Source organism: Python bivittatus, unplaced genomic scaffold (assembly GCF_059951505.1).
Source record: "Python bivittatus isolate LINGU-HERP-01145 unplaced genomic scaffold, Pbiv_v1 ctg000700_np1212, whole genome shotgun sequence".
Lineage (NCBI taxonomy): Eukaryota > Metazoa > Chordata > Lepidosauria > Squamata > Pythonidae > Python > Python bivittatus.
The window spans coordinates 24039569-24066468 of record NW_028277098.1 but is presented as its reverse complement, the minus strand read 5'-3'; the positions used below and the strand labels follow the sequence as shown (position 1 = coordinate 24066468).

The 26900-nt window shown below is 36.5% G+C and overlaps 1 protein-coding gene across 3 annotated transcripts in view; it reads left to right on the top strand.

Annotated features, from left to right (window-relative positions):
- Window positions 1-26900, top strand: part of DPYD (dihydropyrimidine dehydrogenase) — a 578647-nt gene that overhangs the window by 88220 nt on the left and 463527 nt on the right. Inside the window, exon 2 of one of the 3 annotated variants that reach the window (XM_088153493.1) lies at window positions 10241-10384. The exons of the other annotated variants lie outside the window; for them this stretch is intronic. The gene's annotated coding sequence lies outside the window, so the exon portion shown is untranslated. The remainder of the gene's footprint in view (window positions 1-10240; window positions 10385-26900) is intronic. 3 annotated transcript variants of the gene reach the window in all.

The following is a 26900-nucleotide window of genomic DNA, read 5'->3' as shown; positions in this document are numbered from 1 at the left end:
TATTTGTATCTGCTGGTAACAAATAGGATAATGTGAGTCTAAACTATTCCAGGCCTTTTCAGTAATGATGAACTTTACAGGTTTTAGCTGCTTTAATATATATATATATTTTAAAGAGAAGACAAAATGCTTTCTAAGCTTGCCATTTCTTTGTTTAGCTCATCATTCAAAATTCTGAGTTTGATTTGATTTTTTAAAAAACCTGTGTGTAAAACTGACCTATGTGTGTCTGAGTGAGACTTCAGTCATTTATTTGAATGCATCTTATGAAAGTTCTTGGCACAGCATTTGTGTTGTTTTTATTTCATAGTTTTAATGTGGGTGTTTAGAACTTTGTATCTTCCTTGGCATGGAAAGGTCATGATAGTGTTTCTAAATACTGATAGCGGGTGACATATACTGATGGATTTTCATCCCCTGCTCATTCAGGGCTTTCAAACAAGCTTGGAAGCTGGCTTGTTCTTAACTAAAATATATTGAAAAGGGAAAAGAAACTAGACCATATTTTTACTGGTATGGAAATAATGCTGAGCTCGTAGAGGCCTGTTAAGTGTTACAGTGCAGCATTAACATATGAGGTCCCATTTTCACTTTTTCTTTTTCAGGGCAAATTATTATTTTATTAAAATGAAGATACCAAATCCTTGAAGTAAAATATATTATGTAAGGTATAATTATCTCATTTAAGCAACTGAGGTTATTAGCCTACATATGAAGCCTTTAAGATAACTTCCATTTGCACTTAAATTCTAACTGCGGTTTTGACACATTATCTAGGGAGAATGCCACATTTCCTGCTGTGCTAAACTTACTGAAACAAATAGAAAAAAACAGCATTGCTGTGCACTATCCCTGCTTTACTATTTTGTAATTGGACAGCACAACAGGAATGACACTTCTTTGTAACATTGAGTTACTGTGATGATCTTGTGATTTCATGCTCTTAGCATAAGGCTGGTTGGAATTGTCTTATATCAAGGATAAAAAGAGGATGGCGGGAAAGGAAAACAGACAATTAAAAGAATCTTCTTGGCAGTAAAGCTTGAATATATTTGGTATGAAAATTCAAAATATATCAAAGTCCTGTTGATTGAAAAATGGTATTTTCAAGCAAACAACAAATCTAAATTGCTTGCCTCTGTTATGGTGGTATCTAGACTGCCTAATATGCTCTGACTGTAAGGATAAAGAATATGATGAGATCATAACTTGGGAAACTCAGCAGGCATCTGAGCGAGGGCTATAACTCTGAGCAACAGTCTGATGGCATCAATTGCAAAGCTCAAAAATGGAGTACTAGCTGAAGGCCATAATCTGACTTTATTGATTAATTTCATTTATATATAGTTCTTCATTCAATGAGCTCCAAGTGATATATATATATGGTTCTTCCCTTTCCCATTTCATCCTCACAAATAACCCTGGGAGGCAAGTTAGGCTGAAGGATAGAAACTAGCCCAAAGTTCATTGCTGGGTAGACATTGGAATTTGGATCTCCCTTGGGATAGTTAAATTCTAACCACCACATTATATTGGCTTTTTAGTTTGATTGTTCTGTGTCAGGAAAGCTTAGCTGTATGGCAGGGATCCATACCAGAAAAGGGGTGAAATTTGTTATCATACTAATTCAGATCCTGCTAAAGAACTAGATAAAGTTTTGTTATTATTTACCAGGTTACCCAGGCTTACTGGAAGAGAAGTAAACTGGTCCATCTCTTGTTTAGTTTTAGGATCTCATATGTTCTAGAGATCTTATGGGAGCTGCAATGTCTCATAACGTGTAACAGGACAGAACATTGTTTCGCCTTGCATTGATTTAGAGTATGTTTCCCATTTATTTCATGTCTATAAATCAAAACCTAGCTAGAATATCTTGAATAGGAAAAGCAACTTTTTTTGTGGCAATGCATGCATCAAGAAAGGCATATTTTAGTGCTTCCATTGCATCTCCAATTAGTTCTCCAGCAGGGCCATTTTTCAGGGTGGTCTGCCCCACTGAAGGAAACTATTAGAGGCCTAGGTGTGACAGGTTAGTTAGGTAATAGAATTATATGAATTTATGGTCGCTTGAATGCTGCTGTTTCTGCTGAACCAGATGAGATAGCTTATCCAGTCTTATGGTGTCAATTTCAGTGATTAAAGGCTGACAAGGTACTAGTAGTCTTATTTATTAGATGCATAATTTTCTCTAGAATTTACATGTGGCATACATAATACTCCCTCCTCCATTTACTTCTTGTGGGGCTGAGAGAAAGTGATTAGTGCAGTCATACGGTGAGTTTCCATTGATATAGGTGGACTTAAACATAGTTCTCCCTAGTCTTAGTCTAGCACCTTAACCTCTGCACCACACCAGCTGTTCAGTCCCTTGACCCTTGTTCATATTTTGTATAAGCCATTGAGGGATCATTCACAGGGAATTGGTAAGAAGTATTAACATTGGTTGGTATGTCAGTAGTGCTCTTCCCTTGTGGCTATGATACATGCATTTGTACTTTCCTGGAGATTAATCTGGAAGTTGCTACTGGGATACAATGTAGTGCCACAAATACCAATTGGCAGTCCATTTATTTTAAGACCTTAATTTAAAGAGAGAAAAAAAGGATGGAGACTACCTCATTCTTGTTTATGCGGGATTGAAATATGGTCTACTCAGCAATGGCCTTAACTAGGGGTTCTTTTAAAGGAATTGGCAATAGGGTTACTGCCCATATATAAGATCTTTTGAAAACAATGAGCTGTGGCATAAAACCTAAGTACAGTGCCTGCCTTCCTCATATACTTCCCTAGTTTTAGAGAGAAGCATGCTAGAGAAGAAATACTTCAGAGATAATAATAATCCTGACAACTCATCCATTATCCTTGTTTCAGAACCACCAGCTTATATTAGTTTAAGTATCTGAGCTCATCTAGGAAAAATAAACCATAATTGTAAATAGTCAAAAGAGTGCTTGTGAGTGATGAGAAAATGAAAAGAGTTTTAGAAGTGTCCATAGATGCCAACATACAGTTGAATGGGATCTCTCTAGTTTTCCTTGAGAACTGAAGGATATATTAGCATGCTGAGTTTTTCATCTTGAATGAAAAAATATCCTTTTGGATGGGGCTAGCATACACAAGTGAAATTATACTAAAGCTCTCTCAAAAAGGTTTGTTTTTGATTTTGAGAAAAAAAATACATTATTTGAACATTGTCGAGGTCTTAGGGCAATGCCTTGTGGTAGCAATCACAAAAGGCAGATCAGTCAGAGATAAAGATCAGAACCACAGAATGACAAAACTTGTTCATTCCTGGATATAGTGGATCAGAGTGTTCTGTTCAACACCTTGGATTGCTTTGATGACTAGTGCTGCCACTGACATTGAGATGTTGCTTTTACTCACCAGCAAAATCCCCAGCAAAGCCGCTGAATCTTTATGATAACAAATGCGGCGGTTGCTTCTCTTGCTTCCTAACACATTGGCACGGGGAAAGCATATAGTGTAATCCAAGTTTCTGATACTGCCCAGATGTAGCTTTAGCAGTATGAATAGTAAAGATCAAATAAAAACAGGCTCTCTATTAAAAAGGAATAAAATGTCTCCACTAACATATGACTAGTAGCACTTTTATATCCACAAGCTTGCATTTTGTAATAGAGTATGAAAAAAACCAAAATAGTGTGGTAAGCTTTGGATAGATGGGGGAAATTATATATTCTCTATACTATGAAATCTGAAGCTACTAGAATTGAGTAGTCCAGAAAATGGTCTTGACAGTACTGGCTAGATTGGAGAGTCAGTTCCTCTCACCATACTGCTGAATTCCAGTGACACAATTGCCGAGAACTATTACATAACATTATAAAATGTAATAATGAAATAAAAAAAAAATGTAAAATACGCTTGACAAAGTTTAGAAAAGAACCTTTCTCATCCCTCTTGCAACGTGGTGGGATACAGCACGGGAACAAGAGAGTAGTCCCAGTCAACAAAATGTTGCTCAATAGGATCACATGTTTTATCTGGCAGGTGGAAGATTGCACTGTTTAATGCTCTGCTGTTTACAAGAATACTTTGCACATGCAGACATGCATGCACACACACACACACAAAGGTATACAGCTTGGTTCCTGAATGTTTCAGCCTTACCTTTTTTTCCCCGTGACATGTTACCTCTGAATATTTAGGGAGATTTCTTTAAAAATACGTATAGTAGTGTTTTCAAACAAACATTTCCTGTTAAAAAGCTGTAGCATACATGTTGTCATAGCTGAGGTGGATTGCTTCTGAATTATTCTTACAATAGGTCTATAAGATAAGCCAGTGTTTTGTGTTGCAGGTAAAATGGAACAGGGGGGATGGGGGGAAAGCAGGACTATTGCTAAATCATACTCTCAAGACTCTTCCTTTTGTTGCCAAGTTATAAATATTTGTAGGTTTCCATTCATGCAGTTGGCCTTCATCATGTGAATCTATGCCATATAGGTGGCAATATCACAGATAACATAAATCAATAAAAAGTGTCTAAATGGAATGTGATAAAAACAAATTACTTCATTTTAGTATATTATAAAATTGGTATAACCAGGGCCTGCAATGCAAAGATTAATTTGACTAAATCCAAGATTTTGTTTCTGCCTGTGCAACCTGTTGCATTAAATGAACAGTTTATTGTGGTTGCATTTGGCTAGATGTTAATTGTAGATTGTTTTGTTAGTGGTTTCATATTGGTAAGTAGAATAATGCCATCTTTTGAAATTTTTTCCCAGCAGAATAATATTGGATGCAACTGATTTAATTGTATAGCAAGATACTGATATATTATTTCTTATATCTGTATGTAAGCATGAATGGTAAGGCAATGCACAGTCTGCCCGAAGCTGCTTAGTTATGGTTTTGCAGTTGCTATTTTTGATGCAAAGCTGGGATATTAAACAAAGAAAGAAACAAATAAATAAATAGTCAATTGTGGAAGAACTGCGTGGTGCGCTATATCTTGAATTAATATAGCAAACACCCCATTGGTTTTTAAATCAATGGCAGCCTGACAATTGCAGAGAAAATGAATACCATGGTAAAAGTAGAATAGAGCCTTTAGGACAGCGTAACTGTATGTGTGCAAGCTCCCCCAGTGATCTGTGGCATGGGAATAGATTGTCGTAAGGGTCTCCTTTTTAGCTGTGAAACAGTGGGCAGTATAAAATCCAGGCCTTAATCCTCCCTTTTCTCAAATTATTGTTATGTGTGCATGCATAGCAAAGTTTCATTGATGCATGGTCTGTTGCAGCTGATTATACTGCACCAAATTCCTTTTCTATGGTGGCATAATGTTACCTAGGGAACAGCTTATGCCTGACAGATACAGCAGTGCCACAAATTAATTTCATAGTTATCAGGATGTAGGGTGATAACAGCAACATGAACTGCTGTGAAATTACCATTGTTCCCATGGAGTTACAGTGTAATTATGACTTTTGAAGCAATTTCACAAATAAAAGCATGCCATCCTTGTAGGTATTGGGATTTGTTTATTTTATTTTATGTTGTTTTGTTTCTCTCTGTTTTCTCTTTTACAGTACTTCACATTTCTTGACAAATGTAAGTGAAACTTTAAAATAAAATGGGTTAGCAATGAAATAAATGTAGAACAAAAATCTGTTCTTCATGATATTTGAATCTGAAAGCATCAAATTAGAAACTTGAAATTAGCAGAAAACCAAGCCACTGCTGTTTTTGGGTTATTTCCAGCAGTAGCATGCTGGCAAGAACAAAAGACATTCTTACAGTGTCTCCCTCCCCAGAAATATTCAAATATCAAAAGAAAAGACGGTTGTGAATAGTCATTATTAAAAGGGAGTCTTGTACTGGTTTGCCATGTTATGAGAGAAGCTGTAGAAATTTCTTTTCCAAAGAATGTAAAATCATGGGTTATCTATATAATAGTTAAAAACATAATATTAATGCATTTTCTATTATTAATGTTGTTATTAAGTATGAGTTTTTAGTTACATATTTATTATCTTTTATGTCACACCCACTTTTCTTTCCCTCTCTCTTTTCACTATTTCTTTTCTCCCTGATGAAACTAAGTTCCTTCAGTGAAGGTTTAATTATAGTTATATAATTATCTATAATACTTTTTAGATTGGGAGGTGAAAAAGTTTACTATGTTGATTGTTCTAGATATGCAGTTATCCTATCAAAGTTGTTTCTGATATCTGTGCCTTTTTACTTTGCATATAATAAAGCCAGATTTATAGCTGCTTTCTTAAAGTCTTATGTTTTCAAAATGGCATTAAAACCTTAAAATAGGAATGGAGAACCTGTGGTTATGGCAAAGACTTTTATTAAAAAATAATTGGTTGGCATCCTTTAGCTTCTTTTAGTTCCTTATTTTGTGAAATGATTTGTATTTATAATTACATGTAACATGACTCATGTATGTGCATGTAAGATCAAACTGGATATCTGGACACATGTATTTTAGGCATATCATTCTTTCTATCTTGCCTATGTACAGAGTTTTTTGGATCTGGTTTATTTGCAGAGAACGTGTTACTTAAGGGAAGCCAATGACTTATTCAAATGACAGCCCTTAATTTAATTGAAAAAATATCCTGTGAATAAGGATATAAGGATGTTGGCTAACAAATTCTTGACCATTAGAATGTTGCAACTATTGTTCTACCAGAACTATTGATTGGCTTCATATGTTTGCTACTTATATACCTTAATATCTTGGTGAAGGTGCTAGACTTGAATTGGGGACACCTAGGTTCAAGGCCCTTGTTGCTTGTATTGCTCAGTGGATTACTTTGGAGAAGTCACATTTTTCAGCCTAATTTACCTCACAGGGTTATTGTGAGGATAAAACTAGAGGGAGATTTTTCTGTATGCCACACTGAGCTCTCAAGAAAAAATTGGGATGATTTACTTTTAGATTCATATCTTCCTTTTCGTCAAGAGCTCAGGGAACATTTGTGGCAATCCCTCCTTCATTTTCCCCCTACAACAGCCCTGTGAGGTAGGTTGGGCTGAAAGAAAGTGACTGGCCCAAAGTCACTGAAAGTAGACTTGAACCTGGGTCTCTCCAGCTCTACTCCAAATCCTTAGCTATGCCATATAAATGCAATAATGCAATAAAGAAATTAGCTTCCAATTTTCATATCATGGAAATGTGATTGCAGCTGGGATCAAATTGTGTTAGACCTACAAGTTCTGGTGAAATGTACCATTTTCCTTGCATTTTTGCATGGGCATTCATCAGGGAGAAACTTTAATTCCCCTGCCAATGTATCAGCATCAGAAAAAAGGGCACGGTTATTGTGCATTATGTACTTGGTTTTTTGCTTCTCTCTTCTGGAACATCTTCTGTCTCTCATGCCCTGAGGTATCAGATCTTCATGGAGGTCCAACTAAACCAAACATCTGTTTAATAAGATTATTATACAGGTAGTCCCCAGTTTAAGAGAGGTCTGTCCTTAAGTCAAATTTGTATGTACAGGTCCTTGCTTGACAACCACAATAGGGATCAGAAAATTCATTGGTATGCGGGGTGGTTGTTAAGTGAATCACCGTCGCTGTAAAGTGAATCCCATGGTTGTTAAGTGAATCATGCAGTTTCCCATTGATTCTGCTTGCTAGAAGCCAGCTGGGAAGGTTGCAAATGGTGATCACATGACCCAGGGATGCTGCAACCATCATAAGTGCGAGCTGTTGCCAAGCACCCGGATTGTGATCACATGACTGCGGGGGTGCTGCAACGGTTGCAAGTGTGAGGACTGGTTGTAAGTCCCTTTGTTCATCACTGCTGTAACTTCGAATGGTCACTAAACGAATGGTTAAGTGAGGATTATCTGTAAGCTGGAATGATATTATTGTATAATACTGTATAAGTAGTATTGTGTAATTAACTCGAACCATTGTGTATTTAACTCGAGTCATTGTGTTTTTAACTTGAATTTTGTTACAGTAGGCTCTGTTCTTAACTATGGGTCTATAACCCGAGCGTTCTTAACTCGGGGACTACCTGTATTTACATCAAAGTTACAGAATTTTGAGAGCCCAGTTAGGAGAGGTTTTATGGGCCACTTTCCAATTTTGATGAAGCCAAAATTAAAGTGGACAGAATTTTAAAAAATAGAAAAAGTGCACTTTTGCAAAATAAGCAACAGCATCAGTGGCATACTGTATGCTTTTTCCTTATATGCTTAGTCAGAAGGCAGTAGGAGCATCAGTTGCATGTACTGCCCATTGTCCATTTTATTTATGCATTTATTAATTAGATATATACCTGCTGCAATCTCACATACTTTTAGTGGCTTGCATAATTAAGAGCAGCAACAGTAACAAAGACTGTTAAATGTTAAAGTCAATGTTAAAGCTTCCATGGTAGAACTAAAAGGAAACAGATAAAACCATGACATAAACCAAAAAGAAATAACCCTGGATGTCTTTTTACTCACCATAAGTCTTCTGGAATAATTCAGTTATTAATAACTGATCAAAAATTTCTTGAAGGCCAAAACTGGGGACCAGCCTGTTTTCTTAGGGGAAGCTTTTTCAAACTGTAAGTGCTGCCACTGAAAAGTGGCTCCTATGTCACCTCTTCATCGACATTGTGGAAATGGGGGATCACCAGCATTTTCTCCTGGGATATATAAGTTGGGTAGGTCAGTTCCAACTAGAGGAGGTGGCCCTACATGTATCTCAGCGCCAAGCCATGTAAGGCTTTATAGGGAATGGCCAGCACTTTGAGTTGTACCTGAAAGTTAATAGGAAGCCCATGCAAGGCCGTTCCAGTACAGGTGTAATATACTTATGGCATTTGATAATCTCTCCCCTCAGATGCTCAGAAGTAAGTAAGGGTATCAGTTCAAAGCCCTGCCTTTCTCCAGACCTACTCCTAAACAAGTCCACTAAATTCAAAGGAGTTTATTCCTGCACTATGTGATCACAGCCTGCTTACAGAGAATTGAATGGTTTATAATGTATACACTTATATACTATTGGTTTATAAAATATATCAGCAAAATATCATCTGGGAAAAACACATTTACAATCTGTGTATTGTATTCCCTGCATCAGAACTTTATCAAAATATAGCTAGACTCACTGACAAGTCTCTTTGCTCTGCTCCCAGCCATTGCTCAAGAAAATACAGTCCTGACGTCTTGGATTCAAATGGATTAACTAGATCTAAACTAGATCTAAACAGATGGGAAGCAATCAGCTGAAGTGGTTAATTTACCATTATTAGATTGCTTTTGCCCTTAATTGTCTACCAAAATACCTTGCTTTTAAGTGAAAGGAAAATCCTTCATGGATAAAATGGGCATAAAATGAATATGTCCATAAGAAGCCATCTGAAAGGAAATAAGAAAAAAAATTGCTATTTTATAATAATAATTTCTTTAGAAGGAAATTATAAATTGGCCACAGCTGCCCCATGTTTGGAAAATAGAGCCTCATGAAAGCATTCTACTATCATTAGAAAGTGTCTTGTGTGATTCCTAATGGCAAGCATTTAGAGATTAATATATGGTCATTCATAACTGGAAATTCAGATTTGCATATGGAACCCAAATTTATTATTCTGCTTGTGTTTTCAGAGGAAAAAAGATCAAACAAATCTGAACCCCCTAATCAAATTCACTTTAAAAAGTAAAAAAGCAAAAAGGACTGCACTGAAATGTTCCAAACAAGTACATAATCGATTTCCAAAAAGTACCTGGAAAACTGATATTCTGGTTTATTTTCAGGACTGTAATTTAAGACAACCTTAGTTGCCCATAGTGTGGACATCAAAAGAAACCATGCCACTGTAAAATTGAACTCAGAAGTTTATGTGCTTTTCTTCTTGAAAATAAGTGAGAAAAAGATGGAAATACAGAGTAAAGGAACAAATGAAAGGGGAAAAGATAGTTTCTTCTCAGATTACATGTAAATGCTATGTTAGAATCAGTCATCCATTGATTGCAGATACAAAAAGATCAGGCAAAGTTGAAACCACAATATGTATTCATTTAGTTGATGAAGTCATGCTTTTGAATTCAGCAGGATTATTTGTGTATTCAGGTGGTTTGCTAGTTTGAATCTCTAGCATGTACTGTCTTCTGTTCACCCCTACCCTCTGCCTTGTAAATTACAGGCTGGTCTCTCTTGCACTTTTGAAGTTGTCTTGGTCGGCGAAGGAGTTGCTTTACAATGGTGCAAATTCATTCAGCATTGTGTTTCTTGTATGCCACTTTCCATGTAGAGCTCCTGCCGCATGGCTGGTGGGCTGACCCTGAAAGAGCTCGTGTGCTGAGAGCACTCCAGGGATCCATTCTAAGTTCCATCCAGAGAATACCTGCTAAGACCACTAATGCTTCTTTCACGCTAAGGATGGTCCTGATCTTGTGTGAGTACATTTCTACGAGGAATAGAATTGATAATTAATGCATGTTCCTCCGTGTAAAATAGGATAATCTCTGACAGATGGTGGTTTTTAACAAGAACACTACAGCAATTCAGATCAGACTAAGTATGTTTTATCACTGTCTCTCCCCCCCCCCCACATCTTTCTCTCTCACACACACACTTGCATAGAGAGTTGAAAAAGGCACTTAGAAGAGATATAAATTCTGTTTGGATATTATCTTAGAAGCAATCTTGGGTTTCTTTATTTGTTTATTGCATTTTTATCTTTTTCTCTAGGAACTCAAGGCTATGCATGTAATTTCACCCTTCTCCTTTTTATCCTTACAACATGCTGGTGGGGTAGGTTAGATTAAAAGATGCTGCCATGTTTAAATAGTTTAATTTTTTTTTTTGCAAACTTAATACAAACTTTAATCACTAGACTATCCAAATACTGCACAAATTGAAGTCTTTCTGTATCTCTCTCTTGTTTTATTTTGAATAATTCCAGGCTGCAAACTTTTGGAGATTTGAGGAGCTACATTTTTATAGTATTTAAACTTTAGAAATTTGCTAATTTTTTATGGAGTTGAGATACACAGCATGTTGAATTATGTATTTAATAATATGTTCAACTGAAGGCCATGAGCTGAGGTTTATTCAACTGTGTTCTTGGCCATTCTGTGGAATTATGGAATTATGTATTCCTTTCTAGAGAAGGAGCTTTACTAGTACTCTGTAATGGAGAAACAGAAGAGAGATCTGTAGAGCTTTCAGAAGTTCAAGGCTTCTTTTCTATAGTCTTTATTTCAAGAAGAACTCCTTGAACATTTAAAGACAAAATATCTCCCTTAATTTTCAGTCATTGACCATCTGGTTGGTGAAATAGATTTTCATCTCAAAAATCTGAGGATGCATATTCCCTGTCTTGGTTCAGAGAAAGCCAAGGATAAGGTCATAGTTCAGTGTTCATTCACATGTACTTTGTGATATAAACTAGTCTCCAGATTACCTTTGCATTACCTATTTTTATTGCTTGTTTTATTCTGTTGTAGAGTTTGGGAGGCTCAGTAGTTACCAGTAGGAGCTCAAGGATAAAGAATTCAGGATGGATATGAGTTAGGAATAGAAAGGAAAAATGAGAAACACATAGCACTAAGAACATTCAGTTAATTCCTGCCTTCTGATAATCCAAATTGGCCTGACTTCTAAACATATTTAAGAGAAGAAGGAAATCAAGATTCTCATAATCTGTCAGTGCCTGAATATCACAGGTTTTAAGAAAGTTGAAAGACTAGTTTGGTGTTTTGATATGAACTGATGTAATTTAACCTTTTATGTTAATGTGAATATTGAATATTTTATGCTAAAGTGAATTTTATGCTAATATGAATTTGGAGATTGCACTTTTCCAAATAATGAGATCTGTTTCTTAGCTCAAGAAACAGCCAAAAAGTGATTAGGAATGGAATAGAAAGATCTTGAATATGAGCCCTAGAGACTTTCTCTCTGGGAAAGAGAAAGCAAAAGGTGTACCAGTCATGGTATCTTGCCACAGCAACTCATCCCTCATCACTATTCTTGTGGGCTACTACACTGTGCTTAAGGTGAGGGTGTTTTTCAAAAGTTGCTGGAAATTGCAGAGTGTTGTCTTACACTGCTTGCGAGCAGATGTGTTGAAGGTCCTGCATTGGCAGCCAGTGACTTTTCAACTGCAATGCAATTTTGATCGATAAAGCTCCATATGGGTTGGTGCCTAAGTATTTTTAGGACTTCTCCCACTAGAGTTGACGTGCCTGATATGAGCATCCTGAGAGAAACTTTTAATTGTTGCCCACATTCATGGGGGGGAAAAAGGCTGTGTGTGAGTGTGTGTGTGAGAGAGAGAGAGAGAGAGAGAGAAAGGGAGGGGACAGCAGGATCTGTCTTTGTGAAATGGCTTCCCTTTGGAAGCTAGGCTTGCCCCATCTGTTTTAAGTTTTTGGAATTTACAGTTCCAAAATTAATTTACAATTAAGGCAAATTATCAGGCAATGGTGTGTGTGTGTTCATCCAGAGAGATTATCTGTGTGTGTGCGTTCATCCACATAAGTATTATTATTATTATTGTTGGTCACACAGTCAGCCAGATTTTTAGACTGGATTTGGCATTTTTATCCATTACCTGGACTGTTTTGTGGTTCCGCCAGTTCTTGCTTGCAGGCAAATGGTCTTTCTTGCAGATATTCCAGCGCACCATTGTTGCTACTTTGTTGTGCCATTGTTTGAAGTTAGTCTGTGAGATCTTTTTATAGCAGCTAACTAGGTGGCCCACTGTTTCTTCAGCTTCTTTGCAGAGGCAACATTTGCTGTTGGTTGCTGCCTTCTCAATTCTGGCTTTGTATGCATTTGTTCTTAAGGCTTGGCCTTGTGCAGCCAGAATTAGCCCCTCTGTCTCTTTCTTCAACTTTCCTGCTCTTAGCCATTACCAAGTCTTGTTGTTATCTGGTTTGCCTGCTAGTTTTTTTGTGTGCTGGCCATGTAATACTTTGCCTTGCCATGTCTCTTTTCTATTCTTTATTTGGTCTTTCTTGTAGTCCAGTTTGGTCTCTTCAGTATTCAGTAAACCTTCATGGTATACTAGGTTCAGTGCATTTTCCTCACTGTCCTTCAGATATTCTTCCAGTGCCCTTTTTTCTACTTCAGCTGTCTGATGTACTTGCAACATTTCATACCCACCTATGCTCCTTGGTAGAGTCTGTCAACATTGCTGCATGGTTGAAGGGTTGACAATGATTCATTGTCATTATTTTTCTGGTCTTCCTATCCAGGGCTTCTAGTTCTGCTTGAGTCCAGTCCACTATTCCAGCTATGTATCTAATGATTGGAATTGCCCAGGTGTTAATTGGCTTGATGGTATTTCTGCCACTGAGTTTGGAGTTTAAGATCTTCTTCACTCTTCTGATGTATTCACTACTAACCTTCTTCTTGACTTCAGTTGTGCTTGATGTTGTCAGCTTGAGATGGAATGTATCTACAAGGAGGAGAGTGATGTGGGAGATCAAGGCTATCAGGAGGGAGGGGGTGCATTCCAGAAGGGGAAAGGAATAAGACACAATGCAGTCCTCAAGGGGAGTGTGGGAAGCAGAAGAGGTTCAGGATAGCCTCTTCCTAGAATCTCCCAGGGTATATCTACTAGTTGCTGTAGTATAGATTTAATTTGGCAGGATTCTATCTTTAAAGGAACTATGCTCAACTGGACTGTTTCACCATTGTTGTTGGGCTGGGCCTGACAAAGCTTGAAGGATGCCCAGATATTTGTAGTGATCTTCTTCATCCAGACTCTTGATGTTATTTCCATAGGACATTTTGATTCCTTCAGTTTTCACTATTATTCCCCTGTTGATGGTAAGGGTGACACATTTGTCTAGTCCAAACTCCATTGCAGTATCTTGACTATATAGTCAGACAGTGTTGAGCAACAGTTCTGTTTCAGATGGTGTTTTTCCATACAGCTTCAGATCGTCCATGTAAAGGAGGTAGGATAGCCTGGTGGATGTTTTTCATGTTTGATAGCTGTGGCCTGATGTGTTCAGTATTGTTGACAAAGGAATCAATGCAATGACAAACAGTAGTGGTGATAGTGAATCTCCTTGAAAGATTCCGTTCTTGATATTAACTTCTCCCAATTTGTCACCATTGATCAGTGACTGTATCTTCCATTGCGCCATTGATCTTTGCACAAGGCTTCTGATGTTTCTACTGACTTCTGTTATTTCTCAGCACTTGATTATCCAGTCATGTGGCAGGGAGTTGAATGCCATCTTGTAATCCATCTAAGGTACATTCAGTTTTCCAAAATCATCTTGTTGATTAGGAGCTGATCTTTTGTTCCTCTGCTGTTTGGGCAGTTTCCTTTCTGCTCAGGTGCTTATTTTCAATTAGAAGCTGTTGGACTACCATGCCAGTTAGCAATCTGAAAGTTGTTTGTAAGCAGGTAATTGGCCTGTAGTTGCTTTGTGCTGTCCCTTTTGTTGGATTTTTCATTATCTTTTGCCAGATGTTAACCAATCTTCAATTTCACCTCCTTTCAGTATGTTATTAAACTGCTTAGCAATGAGTGGGTGCAGACCAGTCAGATGTTTCAACCAAAAACCATGCAGTTCATCTTCACCTGGTGCTGACCAATTTTTGATCTTCCTTGCACTTTTCTCCACCATTTCTGCTGCTATTACAATTTCTTTCATTTCAGCTTCTTTTTTATTCTTATCTACCTCCTTTACCCAAGCCACAATCTTGGTGTATTTCTTTGGGTTGTCCCATAGCTATGCCCATAACTGCACTGCTTCTTCTTTGTCAGGTGTGGACTGGTTCATTGCAGTCGCTCCATTGATGGATTGGTAGAAACATTTCTGATTCAACTGCAACTTGAGATTCTGCCTATAGTGTGCAATTCAAGCTTCATATCTGTTGATCTTCTTGGCTATGGCTGTTATTTGCTGCTTTACTCTTTCCAATGCTTCCTTGATCTTCCTTTTTTCTAGGTGATATTTCTTGATCAGGTATTCTTTGGTCTTCTTGTTCTTCAGCTTCTTTCTTTCATCTATTCTAGCTTGCTTGCATCTGATCTTAGCATGCTGATCTTATTTTCCAAACTGATCTTCCATTTTGGTGATGTACTGTTTGGCTTTTTTTCTTGTTTCTTGAATTTCCATCCAAGGTATTCAGTTACAACTGCAGCTGTGCTGTACATTAGTTGGTTTGTTTCTTGTAGTGAGGTGGTGCTTATATTTGATATTACAGTATTGGCATCTTTTAATACTTGTGCTAGCTGTTTCTTTGTAACAAGCCTCAATGCAGGCAATCTTATTCTATTCTATTCTATTCTATTCTATTCTATTCTATTCTATTCTATTCTATTCTATTCTATTCTATTCTATTCTATTCTATTTTTCATTCAATTATTTATTTATTGCTGTTCTAGATGCTCTGTTATTCTTTGTTTCAATTCTTCTTGTTCTTTAGTTAGAGGGCTTTGCTCTTTCTGAGGAGAAGGCAGAGGAGAGGGTGCCTGGTTTGGAAATGAAAGTGATTTAATATCTATCCTGGCTTCCTCTACTGCTGACTCCCGCTGGTTTGCCTCTACACTCTGAACTACTTCTGGCAAGGGTTTGATTTCTTTGCCCTGGCTAGACCTTTGCAGTTCTTCCAGTTCTACTTCTGTGAATACTTTATTTCATATTATAAATCTATGTTGATCTGCTGGCCTTTGTTCTGTTATTACTGATTCTGGCTGATGTTCTTCCCAGAATTGGTGTGTTCTTTTCAGATATCCTGTTCTTGTTGGATTTGATTTGTAATAGCAGATAATTATTTTTTCCCCCAGTGTTTGTATATTTGCGACGGGTAAACAACTTTTCTTCCAGTAGTCCTGAAGCTGCTGGCCCTGGTTGCCCAGCCAACAGTCCTGAGTCCTGTAGCCCACTTGTCACCAGATGTCCAGGAACTAGAACACCTAGCACAGTCCTTGTTGACTTGGGCAATAACCAATCCAGTGTAGGTTTCTGTACTGTAAATTACATCTCACCATATTGTTTATGGGAGAGACACTCTTTGTCTGGCTCCTCTGATAAGAGCTGTCCAGTATGAACTTCTGGCATAGCTCTCACCTGCCTCGGGGCACGCAAGCCTCATAACCATGTAAAGGTAGTGCCTCACTGTGGAATTATTATTATTATTATTAGTAGTAGTAGTAGTAGTAGTAGTAATATTTAAATTTATTTGGTTCAGACAGATAGTATGTTGGATTCCAGTGCTTGATGAAGGCCCTTTGTGCCAGCGTTACTGTAATTGTTTCACCAGCACAAATAGGACAAAACAGAAGAGAATACCTTTATCTTAATTTCAGGAATCAATACAGAAAAATCTATGAGAAATGCATGAAAATTTGAATATTCTGTTTCGGCACATAATTTTTATGGCAGGTAATATATTAAATAGTTTTTTCTACTTATTCTGTTGAGACAAGTTGCCCTAAGACTTAAAGGGCAAAGTTGGCCCCAATCATTGCAGTTAGTTTGCATTGGCCTCCCTACAAAGGTCATCTATCTCATTTTGATTGCTCCTGTAGAAATATATTAAAAATGCTAGTGAATTTCTGATGTGCTGTAACTGCATTGCATATGTAAGATTTCTCATTTTGTATAAAGAGCAGTAATAAAGTTTTTTTTTTAAAAAAAATACACACATGGAGCATTGGGATAGTGTTGATGGATGGGTGTCATTGTTTAAATGAAGGCTTTGAATCACAAATGTATGTGAAAGTAGTTATTTTCTTCCATTTGTAAAATACCACTCTAAGCATCCCTTCAAAATGAATAATGTACCACACAACACAGCAAACAATGTCTAAAAGTGCTTCATATCATACTAAATAGAAATAGATATGTCTGCTGCATATTGTATCTAAGCTGTATCCTTGGAAATGTCCATTTTGACCTTTTCCTCTGTTAAAAGTGCTTTTTAATGCTATCTATCTGTTCATGGCTATAAAATGGAGATTTTATAAGCATGGTTCTTTTACTTTTCTTTCCCTTTTCTTTAAGATTATAATTATGGATTATAATTTTTTTAAGATTATTTCTTTAAATTCCCTTGTCAAGGAGTAATCCTCACTGAACACTGGAAATTCAGTAAAGGTACATAGGATTTCACTGTGAAGCCACTTCAAAAGAAAAGGGATCGTGAAAATAATTTTAGAAATAAGTATAAAGGTTGATTTCAGAAAAGATCAAGTAAAATAAGACTCTTCTATATATTAGTACACATACGTATTACTCAATTTGCATAATGCATGTTTAGATGGCTAATACATCAAATATATATGTTTCTTGTTTTTTTTTTCTTTGTGTTTCATTCATTTATAATGTATTTATAATGTAGTGAGCCTGAAGGGTCCAATCAATATCAAAGACTCATTATAGAATATGAAACAATATGCAACCATACATAAACAATTGGTGTGATTCCACCAGGTTTTATAGTTAACAGAAATACTGGAACAAAGTTAGAGATGGATTACAAAATTGCTAATGGTACCACATGATTCTAGTAACATAACACAAATGGACTACTCCCCCTACAATTTAAATTTAGACCATGCAGTTGTACAGAGCTCTGAAGGTAGCGAACATATAGGCTATAAAAATATAATCTAATTTTAAAAAAAAATGTTAGGAAACCATAAAGAAGCAGCAGCTATATATCTGTGTGTTTGTGTATGTGTTTATACACACACACACACACACACACACATATTTAACAAGATTGGTTGATTCTCAAATTGTTTTTCTCAGATTTTCAGTTTTCCAACATTTGTTTACTAACATTTCTGAATTAGTTTGCAGTTTTTTAATGCCTAGAAAAATTGATGCAGATTTTTCCTATATGAATTTTTTCCATTCCTCAATTAGTGTCTGAGTTCCATTCCAACAACCAGGACATTAAGTGAAATGGTCGCTAAGTGAACATAGAGAGAGAGAGAGAGAGATGGAAGATCACTGGTTGCTGCTGTCTCATTCAGATAGTTTTCTTGTACAGCTATGCCAGTGTTATTCTCACTCACTGAGGCGCACAAAATTTGGTTGTAAATGCATGCATTGGTTGGAAAATGAATTTTTTATAGCTGTTGTATTTGTGGATGGTCTCTAACTGAGGTAGTTGCTAAACAATCAGTGAGTGTAGTTATTTTGTACAGTCTTTCCCCAAATAATATATCTTTGTATTTTTTTTTTTCACCAGTAGATCTATTTTCTGCATATTTTCACCAGTACATACTTTTTGGTATGCTTTGTTTTATTTAGAAAACAGCATTGCAAAATTCAAATATGCAAACTGAACAATTTTCTCTAACTGGCCAATTTCATATTTATTTTATTTGTATCCTGGCTTTATTTGTACAAATCAAAGCAGTAGAGATACTACGTGTGAAGATAGGCCAGCTTGTTAAATAGCGAGGCTTAACCTCCAAATGAATGCTGAATCTAGGTTTTTGCACCACATTTCTAGAAGAAAGAAAAGAAACATACTACTAATTGAAGCTTTAAATGTAAATTGAAGCTTTAAATTTAAAATGGCAGAGTTCATTGCATAGGTGTTCTGTGTTTCAGGCAGCTAATAAACATTGAGCAAATAGTCTTCAGAAACATCCTCTATGGAGAGGAATTTGCCTTCCTTCCTTCCTTCCTTCCTTCCTTCCTTCCTTCCTTCCTTCCTTCCTTCCTTCCTTCCTTCCTTCCTTCCTTCCTTCCTTCCTTCCTTCCTTCCTTCCTTCCTTCCTTCCTTCCTTCCTTCCTTCCTTCCTTCCTTCCTTCCTTCCTTCCTTCCTTCCTTCCTTCCTTCCTTCCTTCCTTCCTTCCTTCCTTCCTTCCTTCCTTCCTTCCTTCCTTCCTTCCTTCCTTCCTTCCTTCCTTCCTTCCTTCCTTCCTTCCTTGATGACTTTTAAAAACCCAGTGTATGTATTAGGTAGAGCATTTACTCTGAATGCTTTCAGGAAGACAGTGTCAACAGTACTAAACTAAGTGGCCCAATCACCTGATACAGGCGTGGTGCTTCAGATTTGAAGGACAGGAGGTAATCTGCAGCTCTTTAAAGCAGCTGCATCTTTCCCCAGGATGTGTGGCTATTCTCCACAGCTACTGCATGGTCGCAAGAAAAGGTGTGACCACTTTGAGGCATGGCAGACAGTGCTACATTTGAGCCCTGCGTGCTTCACAGCACCATTTTGAAATGAATCTGAAGTGTTGTGCAGTTCTCACAGGTAGCTTTCTGACCTCATGAGCCACAAAGCCAGGTAAAATTTGTCACTGCTTTACTGCATTCCTTTTCAAACCCCCCCCACTTTTTAAATCAAGTAGAAATGAAAAAAGGAAATAATAAAAATGTCCTCCCAGTGTGAAATAGAAGCAAAATAAAAAACTATAATAAACTCATTCATTATTTGAAAGAGACAGTATTTAAATTCTCAATAATGACTTTAAACACACACACATACACACACTTTCTCTCTCTCACACACACACATTTACATTGCAGTGATCACAAATAGCATGTACCTTCAGTTTATATTATGCACATGTTATCTATTAATTTATAACATGGTTGTTGACATTCCCAAAATGCAGTAAAAATGGTTTGTTTTTCTATATTTCAGTATATGGACTAATATTGAAAGGGTAATTTTCGCTTTCATTTACAATTTAAATAATTATTGAAGATGTTCAAATATTACTGAGCCTCGTAATGAAATTATGAATCTTCTGTGACAAAGCAGTATAGTTAAAGGTTCAATAGACTATGATGAATTTTCTCTTTAATATAGCTCATGATCAGCCTCTAATGTTCTATGATTTGGGACATAAGCAGTATTTGCCTGAACAGATCTGTAATTTCAGCAGTTATCATTAACCCCTAAGAAAATATAATAATCTTGGTGTGAACTCACCTAACTTCAATTTATAAAACCTTTCTTTTAGCATTCATCCAGCATTGTTTTTAAGTATCAAATTCCTATCTAGTTCAATTTGCAGCTTTTAAGTTACATTGAAAATCTCCATCTCAGTGTATTTGTTAAATTTATACCTAGATCTGTCTTTATGCACAGGAAATATATCCAAAATTTTAACTTCTAATGTAGGCCAGGGTTTCTAATGTGCCTGATTTTGAAATAATGAGGGCTGCCTTATTTTTTCCCCTTCATAATTGTAATTAACCTCCATGTAAATCTTTTCTTAATTCCACCAAATAATTATTTGCTTTGATTTTATATACTTATATAAATGAATGTGCTTTAGTCCTTATTATAATGCAGAGCTAGTAGGAGTCATGCTTCTTAATATATATTTAAATTTATGCCTTATTGACTGCAGCATTCTCACAAAATTTGACTTCTTTTAAATCATTTTGACCAATATACCTGAGTGTGTATTTGCAAAGCAGGCACATCTTGTTGCTCTAATACTAGATTTTTTGCATTTCAAAAATAGATTTTCAGATATTTCCATCCCTTCATATGTGTGTGTGTGTGTGTGCGCGCGTGTAGTAAATAAATAAAAATATGGAAATGATAGTTCTTTTTGACTTATTTATATAAAATATCCACAGCCATTCTTAGCCTTGTCCCATACAGATCAAAATACAATTTTATTTTTGCCATGATTTTAAAGTTATACAATTTATTTAGAAACAACAGGGTAATTTTCTTATACAGAATTTGCTGCTCTTCAATTCCAGAATTTATTAAGGAATAATTTGACTTGTACATTAATTTACATGAGTGAGTCAATAACAATAAGCAGGGTCTATTCATTTCCTGAAAAGGCAAGTTTGGTGGGTGATTCATCTAAAGATTATTAATCTTCTTGATACTCATCCAAGATGACATATCATATAAATGGGTAGCTATAGTATTTTTTATAAATTCTTTCTTTAGGTTTCCTGGTTCTTGGAATAACTTTCCACAACTATGACCAATGACATTAACATGGTAAAAGCCAGAGAAGTGTTTGCTATTTGCATATTCCAAACAGACAACCTCTATCAACTGTTCTAAGAAACCATAGTCAGAATTGCAGGGGAGATGTATTTTAAATAAATTGTAATATTAGTATGACTGTGCTTATGTGGCTTATTTCAGAGCATTTTAATGTTAGCTAAAATAAAATATAATTCATCTTTTTTCTGTTACTTCTAATTTTTTTAGGCATTATTCTGACAATAATAGATTATGTGACTCTCAAGGAAAATTAGTGTTGTAGAAAGGACTTTAGTGATAATCATTATTTTAGAAAAAGAATCACAGTCACTTTTAAGAAAATAAGTAATACAAGCTGGTGCTCAGTCTGTAATGTAAATAGTATAAAATTTCTGTTAACCTCCCATATTTTTTCAAACAAGCATCAAGGACAGAAAGTTTGATCTAATGTAAATGGTTGCTGCTGAATGACCACTGATTGAACTAGTCAATTTGTCAGTCCTGTTTTCTGAGGTGAAAAGTAAAAAATGCAACTTTAGCCTTAAACTTTAAGGCAGCATTAACCGTACAATGTCCAGCTGTTTAAAAAAATCTAAGTTGGATTGGACTTGATTAGCAATTGGATGGTGGAACATCAAGAGGTAGTGGGGCTGAAAGCTAGCCTAGAAGGTTGGAAAACTATATTAGAAGAGAGCAATAGCCAATGATTTTCATACTGTTGCCAAGAAAGCTATATGCATGCATCTAGGAAGTCACCAAAAGCCAAGATTAAGTGAGAAACTTTATTTTTTAATCATACAATGCTATTTATTTTACAAATTAATTATGAATACTATTTTGTATGAGTTATTGTATGAGTTTATTTTTAGTAGTACAAAATTAATTTAAAGGCAATAAGACAGTGAAGAATAAAGGAATCATACATTTTGTTTATTTATTTTCAAAATGTGTGTTGTCAACATTTCAAGCATTTCAGCTCCAACCACCAGAGGGTATCATTGCAACCCCTGCATATCTCTTAAAAAGAAAAAAAAAATAACGTGAGGATAAAGGTTGGGATAAAAGTGTGGTTAAAACTTACCTTGTAATAATGCAGCTTTCTGGAGCTTTTATAGCAGAGGCCACATAAAAATCATGGAGAACAGAATTCTGGTAGGAAATAAAAATGGCAAAGAAGGACATGGAATGCATAAAACAGTAAGTGCTCGTGCGTTAAATGAAACAGTAGCATGGATATGTTACATCATTTGATCAGGGCAGTGACTTGGTCCTTGTGGTCATTAGTGAGCTCACATAAACATCCCATCTGACTTTTTGTTGAAAAAAAGTTTAGTTAAAAAGAAGTTATCCTGCCTCCAGCATTTCCTTTGTTTGCATGAATGCCTGTGGGCTCCTCATAGGCCAAGAAGTATTCTTAGAAAACATAAATGGAAGATGGGTGATGTTAAAAAAGAAGACAAAAATAAATTAAGGTGCTAAGCCAAATCTTATAAGACTTGAAAGAGTAGTAGGAAACAACTCAGCAGTTTGCCTTCTTAAGGATGGGTACATGACGTGCATTGTATTTTGAAAGTGCATTGTCACAGGTTCTTAAAATTTTGAATATGTCTTTGGGCCCCAAACAATTTCCTACCTCATTGCTGGATGCATAAGACCATTTAGAACTAATGAGTTCTTCTTAAAATTATAAGATTACCAGACTGGTTGTTATTTTAATTTATTTTAATTAAGTTTGATGAGGTCATGGTTGGACAGAGAAATCTGATTGTATGGATGGCAAAATAAATCCAAATGCTTATTTGACTTTCAGGGTCTTTGTTTATTAGTGTTTCTATGCTGCTTTACTCTAAAATAGCTCTGAGTGGCATACAACAGAAATAAAGTTCAAAAATATCATAACTGTGACAATTAATATGTCTTACAATAGCACCAACCAGTGGACATAGTTCATGAAGGAAAACCTAGCATCCCCCAAATACTCTCTTCCAAAGCTAAAAGCTAAAGAACTGAAATGTCATGTCTTTTCAGCAACTTAGTTGTGGTCAAATCTCAAGCCTTAACACTACTCAGCTGCTGCATTCTGAACCAATTTAAGCTTCCAAATGGTATTTAAGGGCAGCCCTATGTAGACCAATTTGCAGGAGTCTAGTTGTGACTTGATGAGACCCTGAGTGACTGTGCATAATGCCTCTAAGTCCAGGAAAGTTTCCAATAAATGCTTTTAAAAAAGAAAAAAACAAACAAAAAGCTTTTTATTCTTGACCTGTACATTGGAATATGAATATGAATATAAACACACACACACACACACCCATACCCTATTACGCATTTGGTGGAAGCTTTTCTAAAAAGCTGATATTGCCCTACGTCTGTTAAGATAACAAAATGGGGTATGAGATACTATTTAAATTGCTTTCATGCCATATCTATGTATCTGAAAAATGAGCAGCCTGCCCTCTGTTTTAGCAAAACCAGAATCTTCCATAGCATCAACCATCAGCTGTATTTTTCACTAGATATTGTTTGACAAAACTTTGGAAGAGAGCAGTGAGTCCTTGTATATTTGAGGCTTGAACATTTGTTTGGAGCAAGTTACTTGTTACTTCCTTAGATTTCCTGGAGTTGTATAGGACTGGGGTAAAATATGCTTTTGTGCGAGAATACATTCGTCCATGGAAACGTTCAGCTCTTTGGTGGTGGCTGTCAGTTTAGATACCTTTAAAACGTGATAGCCTAAAATGGCACTTCCACATTAAGCCATGCCGTCATGCAAGGCAGAAATTACGTTGCTCGTTCATGCACTGGTTGTGAACTTTCAGACGGCCGCTGTTAGGAGTTCTGGACTGGACTCAAATTTTGTCTGAAACACAAGGGTAACTCTTGTGCATTCCAGTGCAAGCTGTTTGTTTCTTTGCATGGATTTCCTTATGTATTTTGGTAGAACGTGCTTGAAGACGGGACAAGCTCAATGTACAATGCTTATTACAGTATAATGCTCGTTGCCGTGTAAGTATCGCATACCTCCTTCTGAGCTGACAGATGCCACAGTAATTTCAGAAAGGATCCATGATTTCTTCCCTGTGGCTTTTCCAGGTGTTGCAATGCCCGAGGAGTTAAAAATGGTACTAACTTCTGCAGATGTCCTCTCTTTGCAATCTGTGTAAATGTAGAGTTCTGTTGATTAAAATTTGGGTAGTCTTGCAACAAAACAGTAATTAACCCAAATGGCTTGCTATATTGCACGTTGGATGCTTTGCTTTTCTATATAGGACTTCCTTCTCTTTTTCAGCTTTAAAAAGAAATGTGAATATAACAGTTAACCTTGCCTTTCAACTTCTCCCATGTGGTTAAAGCTCTCTTTACTTTCTCTTTCTTTTGTTTTCTTTTCCTATTTTACATTTTCTGCTGTTTGGGAATATTTTCCCAAGGTTTTTGGAGAAGCATAGCTCTGTAGTTCCATATAATCTATATTTTATTTAAGTGGGTAATACAAAACATTGGACTGTACTTCAGGTGTTTCAAGTTGTGTTTTATATTTCTCAGACTGGATGGGGGGAAGAAAAGAAGATGAGAGATAAATTATATTCAAATTTGGGCTTAACTCTTGGGGAATTCATAGACATGGCCTTGTTGTTTTATAACTTTCTTCTGGGATGTGCTTGACCTTCCCAGTTCAGCCAGCTGCCTAATATTCCTTCATTTTCTCCCATCCAAGTAAATGACCCTGCATAGCTTCCAAGCCTAAACAAGATGCAACCATCTGGAAAGGCACGTGTATATTATCTCTTACATTGCAGAAGGGAAACACTTGCCATACCATTATGACTGTATTCAAGTATTACCTCATTCTCCACAGGCTTTAAACCAGGGTGCTTTACAATTTCTTTTGGGATATATTTGAGTATGCTTTTCTGGTACGAGCAATATGGTTATCCTTTTCTGTTATTTGACTCTCCATCCCTTTACAGCCATATGGCTGCACAGACTTCCAGAGCTGAAAGAGTCCCAATGGATGAGTTCCCTCAAGAAGTCTTTCCATAGGAATCCTGCCAGACTGCACAGATGTTTGTACAACAAAAGACAGGACACTTACGACATCACTACACCTGCTTGTAACTAAGACAAGGACAAGAATCCCATATCTCACTCAAAACTATTTCATCAAAGTTTTTTCTCCTGTAGGGAAAAAGGAAGACGAAAAGGAGTTTCTTTTTTAATCAAACTAAGTGAGAAGGGATGAAAAAATATGGGGACAAAATGGTTTGGGGCACTAGTATGTCTGTAAGGTTTTATTTCCCATGTATGGAAGTGATGGATCTTGATTTGGTGACAGAAAGAACAGCACCAGAAAACATTACGTCTAGAGGGCAGTGAGAGGCTTTTGTTGATTTGAGCTGGAAAATATCTGTATTCAAGAATAAGTGTTAGAATATGAGCTGGTAAATGTTAAATGCTAGACTTAATCCAGTGTCCTCAATTTCATAAGGCAGAATTCAAAAGCAGAGATGTATTTGGGCATGAGAGCAGTAAGATAAGGAAGGACATATTCTAAAAGTAAGGATGATCCATTTGAGCTGGATGAAGAGAGATAGGGAATTATCTAATAGTGAAAATCTTTTTTGGCTTTCTTGGTAATCTTACTGTATTCAGCATTTAACTGTAGCACCGGTAGTTAACAATGGAAAAATAGTAATGATATATGTGTTGGATTGGTCTTGCTGCTACCTTTCCCGTTGTTTACATGCATATTACTCTGAATTAGTAATGGTTTTATACCCATTTTCCTTGTTTGGTTTTATACCCATTTTCATTGTTTTTCTGGTATTTAGTGATCTATTTTTATGACTGTTTCAATGTTATCACTGTCAAAGCAACATCATCATTAATGCTGATAAGTCTATGGGAATCTCTGATTGCACTATACAAAACTGTTGGATAAACTCCATGAAGTGAATCAGAAATGTCAGTTTACTAAGAGTTTCAAACGCTATCAAATATATAGATATAGAAAACAAGTTCACTTTTAGTTAAGTGCAATATTTTTTCCTGCCTAAAACTTAATGAAGCTATTATAGTGTAGTATGTATGTATGTATTATAATCAAGGAATCAGAAGAGAGCAAAGTAATGGTATTATTGTTGGTCGCTCAGTCAGCCAGATGTTTAGACTGCATTTGGCATATTTATCCACCTATCGAGTCCTTCCCAAGGACCTGGAATAGGCAGATGTTGTTTGATGGTGTTAAAGGTATCATCGCAGGATATAAGCTGTTCCAAGTAAAGCTGCCTTTTGCAATTGACTGATGGTGATTTTGTCAATGCCAATGGTCTTCAAGTGGTGCTCCAGATGTTTTGGGATTGCACCCAAGGCACCTATTACTATTGGTACTATCTTTGCTTTTTTTTGCCACAGTCATTCTATTTCTCTTTTCAGGTCTTTGTATTTTGTGATTTTCTCCAGTTCTTTCTCTTCTATTCTGCTGTCTCCAGGTATTGCAGTGTCCACTATCCAGACTTTTTTGTCTTTCTTATCAACAACTGTTAAGTCTGAGCTGTTGTGTGGTGGGTGCTTGTCTGTCTGAATTCTAAAGTCCCAGAGCACTTTGGCTTCTTCATTTTCTATCACTTTGTCTGCTTTGTGATCCCACCAGTTCTTGCTTGCAGGCAAATGGTATTTCTTACAGATATTCCAATGCACCATTGTTACTTTGTCATGTCATTGTTTGTAGTCAGTCTGGTTGATCTTCTTGCAACAGCTAACAAGGTGGTCCACTGTTTCTTCAGCTTCTTTGCAGAGGCGGCATTTGCTGTCTGTTGCTGTCTTCTCAATTCTGGTTTTGTATGCATTTATTTTTAAGGCTTGGTCTTGAAACTGAGCAAACTCAGGGAGGCAGTGAAGGACAGGAAGGCCTGGCGCAATATGGTTCATGGGGTCACGAAGAGTCGGACACGACTTAACGACTAAACAACTTGTGCAGCCAAAATCAGCTCCTCTGTCTTTCTTCAAC